The sequence below is a fragment of the Schistocerca gregaria genome, chromosome 3 (genome assembly GCF_023897955.1).
Source record: "Schistocerca gregaria isolate iqSchGreg1 chromosome 3, iqSchGreg1.2, whole genome shotgun sequence".
NCBI classification, from domain to species: Eukaryota; Metazoa; Arthropoda; class Insecta; order Orthoptera; family Acrididae; genus Schistocerca; species Schistocerca gregaria.
The window spans coordinates 2,581,384-2,593,723 of NC_064922.1; the positions used below are offsets into that span (position 1 = coordinate 2,581,384).

General features: G+C 46.7%; 14 non-coding genes across 14 annotated transcripts; all 14 read right to left on the reverse strand.

Annotated features, from left to right (window-relative positions):
• Positions 1-591: 591 nt before the first annotated feature.
• Positions 592-663, reverse strand: Trnat-agu (transfer RNA threonine (anticodon AGU)). Its single transcript has one exon. It is a non-coding gene; the product is annotated as a tRNA-Thr (tRNA).
• Positions 664-1,526: 863 nt separating this feature from the next.
• On the reverse strand, positions 1,527-1,599 carry Trnar-ucg (transfer RNA arginine (anticodon UCG)). Its single transcript has one exon. It is a non-coding gene; the product is annotated as a tRNA-Arg (tRNA).
• Positions 1,600-2,524: 925 nt separating this feature from the next.
• Positions 2,525-2,597, reverse strand: Trnak-cuu (transfer RNA lysine (anticodon CUU)). Its single transcript has one exon. It is a non-coding gene; the product is annotated as a tRNA-Lys (tRNA).
• A 453-nt stretch (positions 2,598-3,050) lies between these two features.
• On the reverse strand, positions 3,051-3,123 carry Trnar-ucg (transfer RNA arginine (anticodon UCG)). Its single transcript has one exon. It is a non-coding gene; the product is annotated as a tRNA-Arg (tRNA).
• A 509-nt stretch (positions 3,124-3,632) lies between these two features.
• Positions 3,633-3,704, reverse strand: Trnat-agu (transfer RNA threonine (anticodon AGU)). The gene has a single exon. It is a non-coding gene; the product is annotated as a tRNA-Thr (tRNA).
• Positions 3,705-4,042: 338 nt separating this feature from the next.
• On the reverse strand, positions 4,043-4,115 carry Trnak-cuu (transfer RNA lysine (anticodon CUU)). Its single transcript has one exon. It is a non-coding gene; the product is annotated as a tRNA-Lys (tRNA).
• Positions 4,116-4,567: 452 nt separating this feature from the next.
• On the reverse strand, positions 4,568-4,640 carry Trnar-ucg (transfer RNA arginine (anticodon UCG)). The gene has a single exon. It is a non-coding gene; the product is annotated as a tRNA-Arg (tRNA).
• A 1,471-nt stretch (positions 4,641-6,111) lies between these two features.
• Trnar-ucg (transfer RNA arginine (anticodon UCG)) lies at positions 6,112-6,184 on the reverse strand. The gene has a single exon. It is a non-coding gene; the product is annotated as a tRNA-Arg (tRNA).
• Positions 6,185-7,086: 902 nt separating this feature from the next.
• Trnak-cuu (transfer RNA lysine (anticodon CUU)) lies at positions 7,087-7,159 on the reverse strand. The gene has a single exon. It is a non-coding gene; the product is annotated as a tRNA-Lys (tRNA).
• A 458-nt stretch (positions 7,160-7,617) lies between these two features.
• Positions 7,618-7,690, reverse strand: Trnar-ucg (transfer RNA arginine (anticodon UCG)). The gene has a single exon. It is a non-coding gene; the product is annotated as a tRNA-Arg (tRNA).
• Positions 7,691-8,220: 530 nt separating this feature from the next.
• Positions 8,221-8,292, reverse strand: Trnat-agu (transfer RNA threonine (anticodon AGU)). Its single transcript has one exon. It is a non-coding gene; the product is annotated as a tRNA-Thr (tRNA).
• An 867-nt stretch (positions 8,293-9,159) lies between these two features.
• On the reverse strand, positions 9,160-9,232 carry Trnar-ucg (transfer RNA arginine (anticodon UCG)). Its single transcript has one exon. It is a non-coding gene; the product is annotated as a tRNA-Arg (tRNA).
• A 509-nt stretch (positions 9,233-9,741) lies between these two features.
• Trnat-agu (transfer RNA threonine (anticodon AGU)) lies at positions 9,742-9,813 on the reverse strand. The gene has a single exon. It is a non-coding gene; the product is annotated as a tRNA-Thr (tRNA).
• Positions 9,814-10,676: 863 nt separating this feature from the next.
• On the reverse strand, positions 10,677-10,749 carry Trnar-ucg (transfer RNA arginine (anticodon UCG)). The gene has a single exon. It is a non-coding gene; the product is annotated as a tRNA-Arg (tRNA).
• Positions 10,750-12,340: the final 1,591 nt, after the last annotated feature.

Consider the following 12,340-nt stretch of genomic DNA (forward strand, 5'->3'; position numbering starts at 1 on the left):
CAGGATCTGAACCTGCAATCTTCGGATCTGAAGTCCGACACCTTATCCATTAGCCCACACAGTCACTAACGACCAAGTATAACTTATATACGACTCATCTCGAAACGTTCACACCCCTGAGTAATTGTGTTTTCGTTCCACACAGCCGCTGCCCCTTACTCTTTCCCACCCATTCGTTACATTCAACCTCTTACGAGACCGACCAAACATAGACAGGAAAACAAGACCACACACATTGCGCATTCGGAATCGATGGCAGGGTGTCCCTCGTCGCATTTGCTACGATGGCCATTTGCTACTTCTGCAGAAGCGGCGGCGGCGGCGACGACGACGACGACGACGACGACGACGACGACGACGACGACGACCGCGAGAGGCTCAGAGATTTGTGAGAAATACATCTATAAAATGTAATTCAGACTGCCTCGTCCCACGTTATGCCGTACAGCTTTGGCAAATGCTTTATCTGCGCCATTCGCCTTAATCACATCTGAGAGTAATTCTTAATAAAACGCCACTCGCTAATTGTTCGTCATCACAGATACTGTTTGCTATACGGCCATGACGCGCAACTGATTTCCAAAATTCGTCTTCCTCCTGTGAGGATGGAACTCACGACTCCTGGTTTACTAGACCAGTGCTCTACCACTGAGCTAAAGAGGCGCGGCCTAGCGGAACTTTTGCGTACTTCGTCCGTACGGTCGTCTGAATCATCAGACTTCAGCTGACAACACTTCATATTTTCGACTAATATTTGCAGCTATGGCGACCCATTACTGCTTGGCTACACATCTGACACGTAGCCGATGTTCTCTCCAAACAAAACCACCTGCACTTCAGAACATGACTTTCACACATGTCTACAAAATCACCTTCACCTTCAAATACAGTTTTCTTGCGACTGATTGAGACGTAGGCAAATTTTAAAGTTGCTATTTCCATTACATCACGTTAATCAGAAAATCGGTAATTTACATCTGCAGCGGAGAAAAACTCCGTTCCGCCCAGCGTAGGGCTCGAACACACGACCCTGTGATTAAGAGTCTCATGCTCTACCGACTGAGCTATCCGTGCTGCCTCGTTGGATACCTGCTGGGTAGCAGATCACACAGTACTCGTTTGGGTTGGTTGGTCCCATACAGAATCTCTCCATGCTGCCTAATGTTTTCCTAACGTCACACTCGTCACGTACTTCACTTTTATTTCATAATCATTTCTGAGAGGTAAAGGAATTGCATGACAATCTGCAGAGCTAGCGGCGTCAAAATTAACACACATACTTGACGTGACTCAAAAGCCGAACGAGTTACTTTCCGACGTTGTTTTAGATGTGCAAGTGCCAGTGAAACCTCGCGGTGAGGGCACTCTGTCGACCATTTCGCTAGTTAACACCGGTCTTGTTGTGTGTGATTCAAGCTCAAGACCATCTCCAAGCACAAAATGGTCAACAGCAACATTCAGACGGTTTCGTACTGCACAATTGCTACATTAAAACGGTATGTTTGTTTTTCAGAACTGGAAAAACACGACCGTGACAGGATTCGAACCTGCAATCTTCGGATCCGAAGTCCGACGCCTTATCCATTAGGCCACACAGTCACTAACGACCAAGTATAACTTATATACGACTCATCTCGAAACGTTCACACCCCCTGAGATATTGTGTTTTCGTTCCACACAGCCGCTGCCCCTTACTCTTTCCCACCCATTCGTTACATTCAACCTCTTACGAGACCGACCAAACATAGACAGGAAAACAAGACCACACACTTAGCGCAATCGGATCGATGGCAATGTGTCCCTCGCCGCATTTGCTACGATGGCCATTTGCTACTTCTGCAGAAGCGGCGGCGGCGGCGACGACGACGACGACGACGACGACGACGACGAACGTGAGAGGCTCAGAGATTTGTGAGAAATACATCTATAAAATGTAATTCAGACTGCCTCGTCCCACCTTATGCCGTACCGCTTTGGCAAATGCTTTATCAGCGCCATTCGCCTTAATCACATCTGAGAGTAATTCTTAATAAAACGCCTCTCGCTAATTGTTCGTCATCACAGATACTGTTTGCTATACGGCCATGACGCGCAACTGATTTCCAAAATTCGTCTTCCTCCTGTGCGGATGGAACTCACGACTCCTGGTTTACTAGACCAGTGCTCTACCACTGAGCTAAAGAGGCGCGGCCTAGCGGAACTTTTGCGTACTTCGTCCGTACGGTCGTCTGAATCATCCGACTTCAGCTGACAACACTTCATATTTTCGACTAATATTTGCAGCTATGGCGACCCATTACTGCTTGGCTACACATCTGACACGTAGCCGATGTTCTCTCCAAACAAAACCACCTGCACTTCAGAACATGACTTTCACACATGTCTACAAAATCACCTTCACCTTCAAATACAGTTTTCTTGCGACTGATTGAGACGTAGGCAAATTTTAAAGTTGCTATTTCCATTACATCACGTTAATCAGAAAATCGGTAATTTACATCTGCAGCGGAGAAAAACTCCGTTCCGCCCAGCGTAGGGCTCGAACCCACGACCCTGTGATTAAGAGTCTCATGCTCTACCGACTGAGCTAGCCGTGCTGCCTCGTTGGATACCTGCTGGGTAGCAGATCACACAGTACTCGTTTGGGTTGGTTGGTCCCATACAGAATCTCTCCATGCTGCCTAATGTTTTCCTAACGTCACACTCGTCACGTACTTCACTTTTATTTCATAATCATTTCTGAGAGGTAAAGGAATTGCATGTGCAATCTGCAGAGCTAGCGGCGTCAAAATTAACACACATACTTGACGTGACTCAAAAGCCGAACGAGTTACTTTCCGACGTTGTTTTAGATGTGCAAGTGCCAGTCAAACCTCGCGGTGAGGGCACTCTTCCGACCATTTCGCTAGTTAACACCGGTCTTGTTGTGTGTGATTCAAGCTCAAGACCATCTCCAAGCACAAAATGGTCAACAGCAACATTCAGACGGTTTCTTACTGCACAATTGCTACATTAAAACGGTATGTTTGTTTTTCAGAACTGGAAAAACACGACCGTGACAGGATTCGAACTTGCAATCTTCGGATCCGAAGTCCGACGCTTTATCCATTAGGCCACACGGTCATTGACGACCAAGTATAACTGATATACGACTCATCTCGAAACGCTCACACCCCCTGAGTAATTGTGTTTTCGTTCCACACAGCCGCTGCCCCTTACTCTTTCCCACCCATTCGTTACATTCAACCCCTTACGAGACCGACCAAACATAGACAGGAAAACAAGACCACACACATTGCGCATTCGGAATCGATGGCAGGGTGTCCCTCGTCGCATTTGCTACGATGGCCATTTGCTACTTCTGCAGAAGCGGCGGCGGCGACGACGACGACGACGACGACGACGACGACCGCGAGAGGCTCAGAGATTTGTGAGAAATACATCTATAAAATGTAATTCAGACTGCCTCGCCCACCTTATGCCGTACCGCTTTGGCAAATGCTTTATCAGCGCCATTCGCCTTAATCACATCTGAGAGTAATTCTTAATAAAACGCCTCTCGCTAATTGTTCGTCATCACAGATACTGTTTGCTATACGGCCATGACGCGCAACTGATTTCCAAAATTCGTCTTCCTCCTGTGAGGATGGAACTCACGACTCCTGGTTTACTAGACCAGTGCTCTACCACTGAGCTAAAGAGGCGCGGCCTAGCGGAACTTTTGCGTACTTCGTCCGTACGGTCGTCTGAATCATCCGACTCCAGCTGACAACACTTCATATTTTCGACTAATATTTGCAGCTATGGCGACCCATTACTGCTTGGCTACACATCTGACACGTAGCCGATGTTCTCTCCAAACAAAACCACCTGCACTTCAGAACATGACTTTCAAACATGTCTACAAAATCACCTTCACCTTCAAATACAGTTTTCTTGCGACTGATTGAGACGTAGGCAAATTTTAAAGTTGCTATTTCCATTACATCACGTTAATCAGAAAATCGGTAATTTCCATCTGCAGCGGAGAAAAATTCCGTTCCGCCCAGCGTAGGGCTCGAACCCACGACCCAGTGATTAAGAGTCTCATGCTCTACCGACTGAGCTAGCCGTGCTGCCTCGTTGGGTACCTGCTGAGTAGCAAATCACACAGTACTCGTTTGGGTTGGTTGGTCCCATACAGAATCTCTCCATGCTGCCTAATGTTTTCCTAACGTCACACTCGTCACGTACTTCACTTTTATTTCATAATCATTTCTGAGAGGTAAAGGAATTGCATGACAATCAGCAGAGCTAGCGGCGTCAAAATTATCACACATACTTGACGTGACTCAAAAGCCGAACGAGTTACTTTCAGACGTTGTTTTAGATGTGCAAGTGCCAGTCAAACCTCGCGGTGAGGGCACTCTTCCGACCATTTCGCTAGTTAACACTGGTCTTGTTGTGTGTGTTCCAAGCTCAAGTCCATCTCCAAGCACAAAATGGTCAACAGCAACATTCAGACGGTTTCGTACTGCACAATTGCTACATTAAAACGGTATGTTTGTTTTTCAGAACTGGAAAAACACGACCGTGACAGGATTCGAACCTGCAATCTTCGGAACCGAAGTCCGACGCCTTATCCATTAGGCCACACGGTCACTGACGACCAAGTATAACTGATATACGACTCATCTCGTAACGCTCACACCACCTGAGGAATTGTGTTTTCGTTCCACACAGCCGCTGCCCCTTACTCTTTCCCACCCATTCGTTACATTCAACCTCTTACGAGACCGACCAAAAATAGGAAAACAAGACTACACACTTTGCGCATTCGGAATCGATGGCAGGGTGTCCCTCGCCGCATTTGCTACGATGGCCATTTGCTACTTCTGCAGAAGCGGCGGCGGCGGCGGCGGCGGCGGCGGCGGCGGCGGCGGCGGCGGCGGCGACGACGACGACGACGAAGACCGCGAGAGGCTCAGAGATGTGTGAGAAATACATCTATAAAATGTAATTCAGACTGCCTCGTCCCACCTTACGCCGTACCGCTTTGGCAAATGCTTTATCTGCGCCATTTGCCTTAATCACATCTGAGAGTAATTCTCAATAAAACGCCTCTCACTTACTGTTCGTCATCACAGATACTGTTTGCTATACGGCCATGACGCGCAACTGATTTTCAAAATTCGTCTTCCTTCTGTGAGGATGGAACTCACGACTCCTGGTTTACTAGACCAGTGCTCTACCACTGAGCTAAAGAGGCGCGGCCTAGCGGAACTTTTGCGTACTTCGTCAGTACGGTCGTCTGAATCATCAGACTTCAGCTGACAACACTTCATATTTTCGACTAATATTTGCAGCTATGGCGACCCATTACTGCTTGGCTACACATCTGACACGTAGCCGATGTTCTCTCCAAACAAAACCACCTGCACTTCAGAACATGACTTTCACACATGTCTACAAAATCACCTTCACCTTCAAATACAGTTTTCTTACGACTGATTGAGACGTAGGCAAATTTTAAAGTTGCTATTTCCATTACATCACGTTAATCAGAAAATCGGTAATTTACATCTGCAGAGGAGAAAAATTCCGTTCCGCCCAGTGTAGGTGTCGAACCCACGAACATGTGATTAAGAGTCTCATGCTCTACCAACTGAGCTAGCCGTGCTGCCTCGTTGGTTACCTGCTGGGTAGCAGATCACACAGTACTCGTTTGGGTTGGTTGGTCCCATACAGAATCTCTCCATGCTGCCTAATGTTTTCCTAACGTCACACTCGTCACGTACTTCACTTTTATTTCATAATCTTTTCTGAGAGGTAAAGGAATTTCATGACAATCTGCAGAGGTAGCGGCGTCAAAATTAACACACATACTTGACGTGACTCAAAAGCCGAACGAGTTACTTTCAGACGTTCTTTTAGATGTGCAAGTGCCAGTCAAACCTCGCGGTGAGGGCACTCTTCCGACCATTTCGCTAGTTAACACTGGTCTTGTTGTGTGTGTTCCAAGCTCAAGTCCATCTCCAAGCACAAAATGGTCAACAGCAACATTCAGACGGTTTCGTACTGCACAATTGCTACATTAAAACGGTATGTTTGTTTTTCAGAACTGGAAAAACACGACCGTGACAGGATTCGAACCTGCAATCTTCAGATCCGAAGTCCGACGCCTTATCCATTATGCCACACGGTCACTGACGACCAAGTATAACTGATATACGACTCATCTCGTAACGCTCACACCCCCTGAGGAATTGTGTTTTCGTTCCACACAGCCGCTGCCCCTTACTCTTTCCCACCCATTCTTTACATTGAACCTCTTACGAGACCGACCAAAAATAGGAAAACAAGACTACACACTTTGCGCATTCGGAATCGATGGCACGGTGTCCCTCGCCGCATTTGCTACGATGGCCATTTGCTACTTCTGCAGAAGCGGTGGCGACGACGACGACGACGACGACGACGAAGACCGCGAGAGGCTCAGAGATTTGTGAGAAATACATCTATAAAATGTAATTCAGACTGCCTCGTCCCACCTTATGCCGTACCGCTTTGGCAAATGCTTTATCTGCGCCATTCGCCTTAATCACATCTGTGAGTAATTCTTAATAAAACGCCTCTCGCTAACTGTTCGTCATCACAGATACTGTTTGCTATACGGCCATGACGCGCAACTGATTTTCAAAATTCGTCTTCCTTCTGTGAGGATGGAACTCACGACTCCTGGTTTACTAGACCAGTGCTCTACCACTGAGCTAAAGAGGCGCGGCCTAGCGGAACTTTTGCGTACTTCGTCAGTACGGTCGTCTGAATCATCAGACTTCAGCTGACAACACTTCATATTTTTGCAGCTATGGCGACCCATTACTGCTTGGCTACACATCTGACACGTAGCCGATGTTCTCTCCAAACAAAACCACCTGCACTTCAGAACATGACTTTCACACATGTCTACAAAATCACCTTCACCTTCAAATACAGTTTTCTTGCGACTGATTGAGACGTAGGCAAATTTTAAAGTTGCTATTTCCATTACATCACGTTAATCAGAAAATCGGTAATTTACATCTGCAGCGGAGAAAAACTCCGTTCCGCCCAGCGTAGGGCTCGAACCCACGACCCTGTGATTAAGAGTCTCATGCTCTACCGGCTGAGCTAGCCGTGCTGCCTCGATGGATACCTGCTGGGTAGCAGATCACACAGTACTCGTTTGGGTTGGTTGGTCCCATACAGAATCTCTCCATGCTGCCTAATGTTTTCCTAACGTCACACTCGTCACGTACTTCACTTTTATTTCATAATCATTTCTGAGAGGTAAAGGAATTGCATGACAATCTGCAGAGCTAGCGGCGTCAAAATTAACACATATACTTGACGTGACTCAAAAGCCGAACGAGTTACTTTCCGACGTTGTTTTAGATGTGCAAGTGCCAGTCAAACCTCGCGGTGAGGGCACTCTGTCGACCATTTCGCTAGTTAACACCGGTCTTGTTGTGTGTGATTCAAGCTCAAGACCATCTCCAAGCACAAAATGGTCAACAGCAACATTCAGACGGTTTCGTACTGCAACTGCACAATTGCTACATTAAAACGGTATGTTTGTTTTTCAGAACTGGAAAAACACGACCGTGACAGGATTCGAACCTGCAATCTTCGGATCCGAAGTCCGACGCCTTATCCATCAGGACACACGGTCACTGACGACCAAGTATAACTGATATACGACTCATCTCGAAACGCTCACACCCCCTGAGGAATTGTGTTTTCGTTCCACACAGCCGCTGCCCCTTAATCTTTCCCACCCATTCGTTACATTCAACCTCTTACGAGACCGACCAAAAATAGGAAAACAAGACTACACACTTTGCGCATTCGGAATCGATGGCAGGGTGTCCCTCGCCGCATTTGCTACGATGGCCATTTGCTACTTCTGCAGAAGCGGCGGCGGCGACGACGACGACGACGACGACGACGACGACGACGACGACGACGACGACGACGAACGCGAGAGGCTCAGAGATTTGTGAGAAATACATCTATAAAATGTAATTCAGACTGCCTCGTCCCACCTTATGCCGTACCGCTTTGGCAAATGCTTTATCAGCGCCATTCGCCTTAATCACATCTGAGAGTAATTCTTAATAAAACGCCTCTCGCTAATTGTTCGTCATCACAGATACTGTTTGCTATACGGCCATGACGCGCAACTGATTTCCAAAATTCGTCTTCCTCCTGTGAGGATGGAACTCACGACTCCTGGTTTACTAGACCAGTGCTCTACCACTGAGCTAAAGAGGCGCGGCCTAGCGGAACTTTTGCGTACTTCGTCTGTACGGTCGTCTGAATCATCAGACTTCAGCTGACAACACTTCATATTTTCGACTAATATTTGCAGCTATGGCGACCCATTACTGCTTGGCTACACATCTGACACGTAGCCGATGTTCTCTCCAAACAAAACCACCTGCACTTCAGAACATGACTTTCACACACACATGTCTACAAAATCACCTTCACCTTCAAATACAGTTTTCTTGCGACTGATTGAGACGTAGGCAAATTTTAAAGTTGCTATTTCCATTACATCACGTTAATCAGAAAATCGGTAATTTACATCTGCAGAGGAGAAAAATTCCGTTCCGCCCAGTGTAGGGGTCGAACACACGACCAAGTGATTAAGAGTTTCATACTCTACCAACTGAGCTAGCAGTGCTGCCTCGTTAGTTACCTGCTGGGTAGCAGATCACACAGTACTCGTTTGCGTTGGTTGGTCCCATACAGAATCTCTCCATGCTGCCTAATGTTTTCCTAACGTCACACTCGTCACGTACTTCACTTTTATTTCATAATCTTTTCTGAGAGGTAAAGGAATTGCATGACAATCTGCAGAGCTAGCGGCGTCAAAATTAACACACATACTTGACTGGACTCAAAAGCCGAACGAGCTACTTTCAGACGTTGTTTTAGATGTGCAAGTGCCAGTCAAACCTCGCGGTGAGGGCACTCTTCCGACCATTTGGCTAGTTAACACTGGTCTTGTTGTGTGTGTTCCAAGCTCAAGTCCATCTCCAAGCACAAAATGGTCAACAGCAACATTCAGACGGTTTCGTACTGCACAATTGCTACATTAAAACGGTATGTTTGTTTTTCAGAACTGGAAAAACACGACCGTGACAGGATTCGAACCTGCAATCTTCGGATCCGAAGTCCGACGCCTTATCCATTAGGCCACACGATCACTGACGACCAAGTATAACTGATATACGACTCATCTCGTAACGCTCACACCCCCTGAGGAATTGTGTTTTCGTTCCACACAGCCGCTGCCCCTTACTCTTCCCCACCCATTCGTTACATTCAACCTCTTACGAGACCGACCAAAAATAGGAAAACAAGACTACACACTTTGCGCATTCGGAATCGATGGCACGGTGTCCCTCGCCGCATTTGCTACGATGGCCATTTGCTACTTCTGCAGAAGCGGCGGCGGCGACGACGACGACGACGACGACGAAGACGAAGACCGCGAGAGGCTCAGAGATTTGTGAGAAATACATCTATAAAATGTAATTCAGACTGCCTCGTCCCACTTTATGCCGTACCGCTTTGGCAAATGCTTTATCAGCGCCATTCCCCTTAATCACATCTGAGAGTAATTCTTAATAAAACGCCTCTCGCTAATTGTTCGTCATCACAGATACTGTTTGCTATACGGCCATGACGCGCAACTGATTTCCAAAATTCGTCTTCCTCCTGTGAGGATGGAACTCACGACTCCTGGTTTACTAGACCAGTGCTCTACCACTGAGCTAAAGAGGCGCGGCCTAGCGGAACTTTTGCGTACTTCGTCCGTACGGTCGTCTGAATCATCCGACTTCAGCTGACAACACTTCATATTTTCGACTAATATTTGCAGCTATGGCGACCCATTACTGCTTGGCTACACATCTGACACGTAGCCGATGTTCTCTCCAAACAAAACCACCTGCACTTCAGAACATGACTTTCACACATGTCTACAAAATCACCTTCACCTTCAAATACAGTTTTCTTGCGACTGATTGAGACGTAGGCAAATTTTAAAGTTGCTATTTCCATTACATCACGTTAATCAGAAAATCGGTAATTTACATCTGCAGAGGAGAAAAGTTCCGTTCCGCCCAGTGTAGGTGTCGAACCCACGAACAAGTGATTAAGAGTCTCATGCTCTACCAACTGAGCTAGCCGTGCTGCCTCGTTGGTTACCTGCTGGGTAGCAGATCACACAGTACTCGTTTGGGTTGGTTGGTCCCATACAGAATCTCTCCATGCTGCCTAATGTTTTCCTAACGTCACACTCGTCACGTACTTCACTTTTATTTCATAATCTTTTCTGAGAGGTAAAGGAATTGCATGACAATCTGCAGAGCTAGCGGCGTCAAAATTAACACACATACTTGACGTGACTCAAAAGCCGAACGAGTTACTTTCCGACGTTGTTTTAGATGTGCAAGTGCCAGTCAAACCTCGCGGTGAGGGCACTCTCCCGACCATTTCGCTAGTTAACACTGGTCTTGTTGTGTGTGTTCCAAGCTCAAGTCCATCTCCAAGCACAAAATGGTCAACAGCAACATTCAGACGGTTTCGTACTGCACAATTGCTACATTAAAACGGTATGTTTGTTTTTCAGAACTGGAAAAACACGACCGTGACAGGATTCGAACCTGCAATCTTCAGATCCGAAGTCCGACGCCTTATCCATTAGGCCACACGGTCACTGACGACCAAGTATAACTGATATACGACTCATCTCGTAACGCTCACACCCCCTGAGGAATTGTGTTTTCGTTCCACACAGCCGCTGCCCCTTACTCTTTCCCACCCATTCGTTACATTCAACCTCTTACGAGACCGACCAAAAATAGGAAAACAAGACTACACACTTTGCGCATTCGGAATCGATGGCAGGGTGTCCCTCGCCGCATTTGCTACGATGGCCATTTGCTACTTCTGCAGAAGCGGCGGTGGCGGCGGCGGCGGCGGCGGCGGCGACGACGACGACGACGACGACGACGACGAAGACCGCGAGAGGCTCAGAGATTTGTGAGAAATACATCTATAAAATGTAATTCAGACTGCCTCGTCCCACCTTATGCCGTACCGCTTTGGCAAATGCTTTATCTGCGCCATTCGCCTTAATCACATCTGTGAGTAATTCTTAATAAAACGCCTCTCGCTAACTGTTCGTCATCACAGATACTGTTTGCTATACGGCCATGACGCGCAACTGATTTTCAAAATTCGTCTTCCTTCTGTGAGGATGGAACTCACGACTCCTGGTTTACTAGACCAGTGCTCTACCACTGAGCTAAAGAGGCGCGGCCTAGCGGAACTTTTGCGTACTTCGTCAGTACGGTCGTCTGAATCATCAGACTTCAGCTGACAACACTTCATATTTTTGCAGCTATGGCGACCCATTACTGCTTGGCTACACATCTGACACGTAGCCGATGTTCTCTCCAAACAAAACCACCTGCACTTCAGAACATGACTTTCACACATGTCTACAAAATCACCTTCACCTTCAAATACAGTTTTCTTGCGACTGATTGAGACGAAGGCAAATTTTAAAGTTGCTATTTCCATTACATCACGTTAATCAGAAAATCGGTAATTTACATCTGCAGAGGAGAAAAATTCCGTTCCGCCCAGTGTAGGGGTCGAACCCATGACCCAGTGATTAAGAGTCTCATGCTCTACCGACTGAGCTAGCCGTGCTGCCTCGTTGGGTACCTGCTGGGTAGCAGATCACACAGTACTCGTTTGGGTTGGTTGGTCCCATACAGAATCTCTCCATGCTGCCTAATGTTTTCCTAACGTCACACTCGTCACGTACTTCACTTTTATTTCATAACCATTTCTGAGAGGTAAAGGAATTGCATGACAATCTGCAGAACTAGCGGCGTCAAAATTAACACACATACTTGACGTGACTCAAAAGCCGAACGAGTTACTTTCCGACGTTGTTTTAGATGTGCAAGTGCCAGTCAAACCTCGCGGTGAGGGCACTCTGTCGACCATTTCGCTAGTTAACACCGGTCTTGTTGTGTGTGATTCAAGCTCAAGACCATCTCCAAGCACAAAATGGTAAACAGCAACATTCAGACGGTTTCGTACTGCAACTGCACAATTGCTACATTAAAACGGTATGTTTGTTTTTCAGAACTGGAAAAACATGACCGTGACAGGATTTTTTTTTTTTTATAATAAGAGGAGAAAGGAAAGGGTATAATACGTTATTATATTTGATTTGTTGTTCATTTTGTTCTTGTGTATTTATTAGGATTCTAAACGCAGGTCTCCTGCC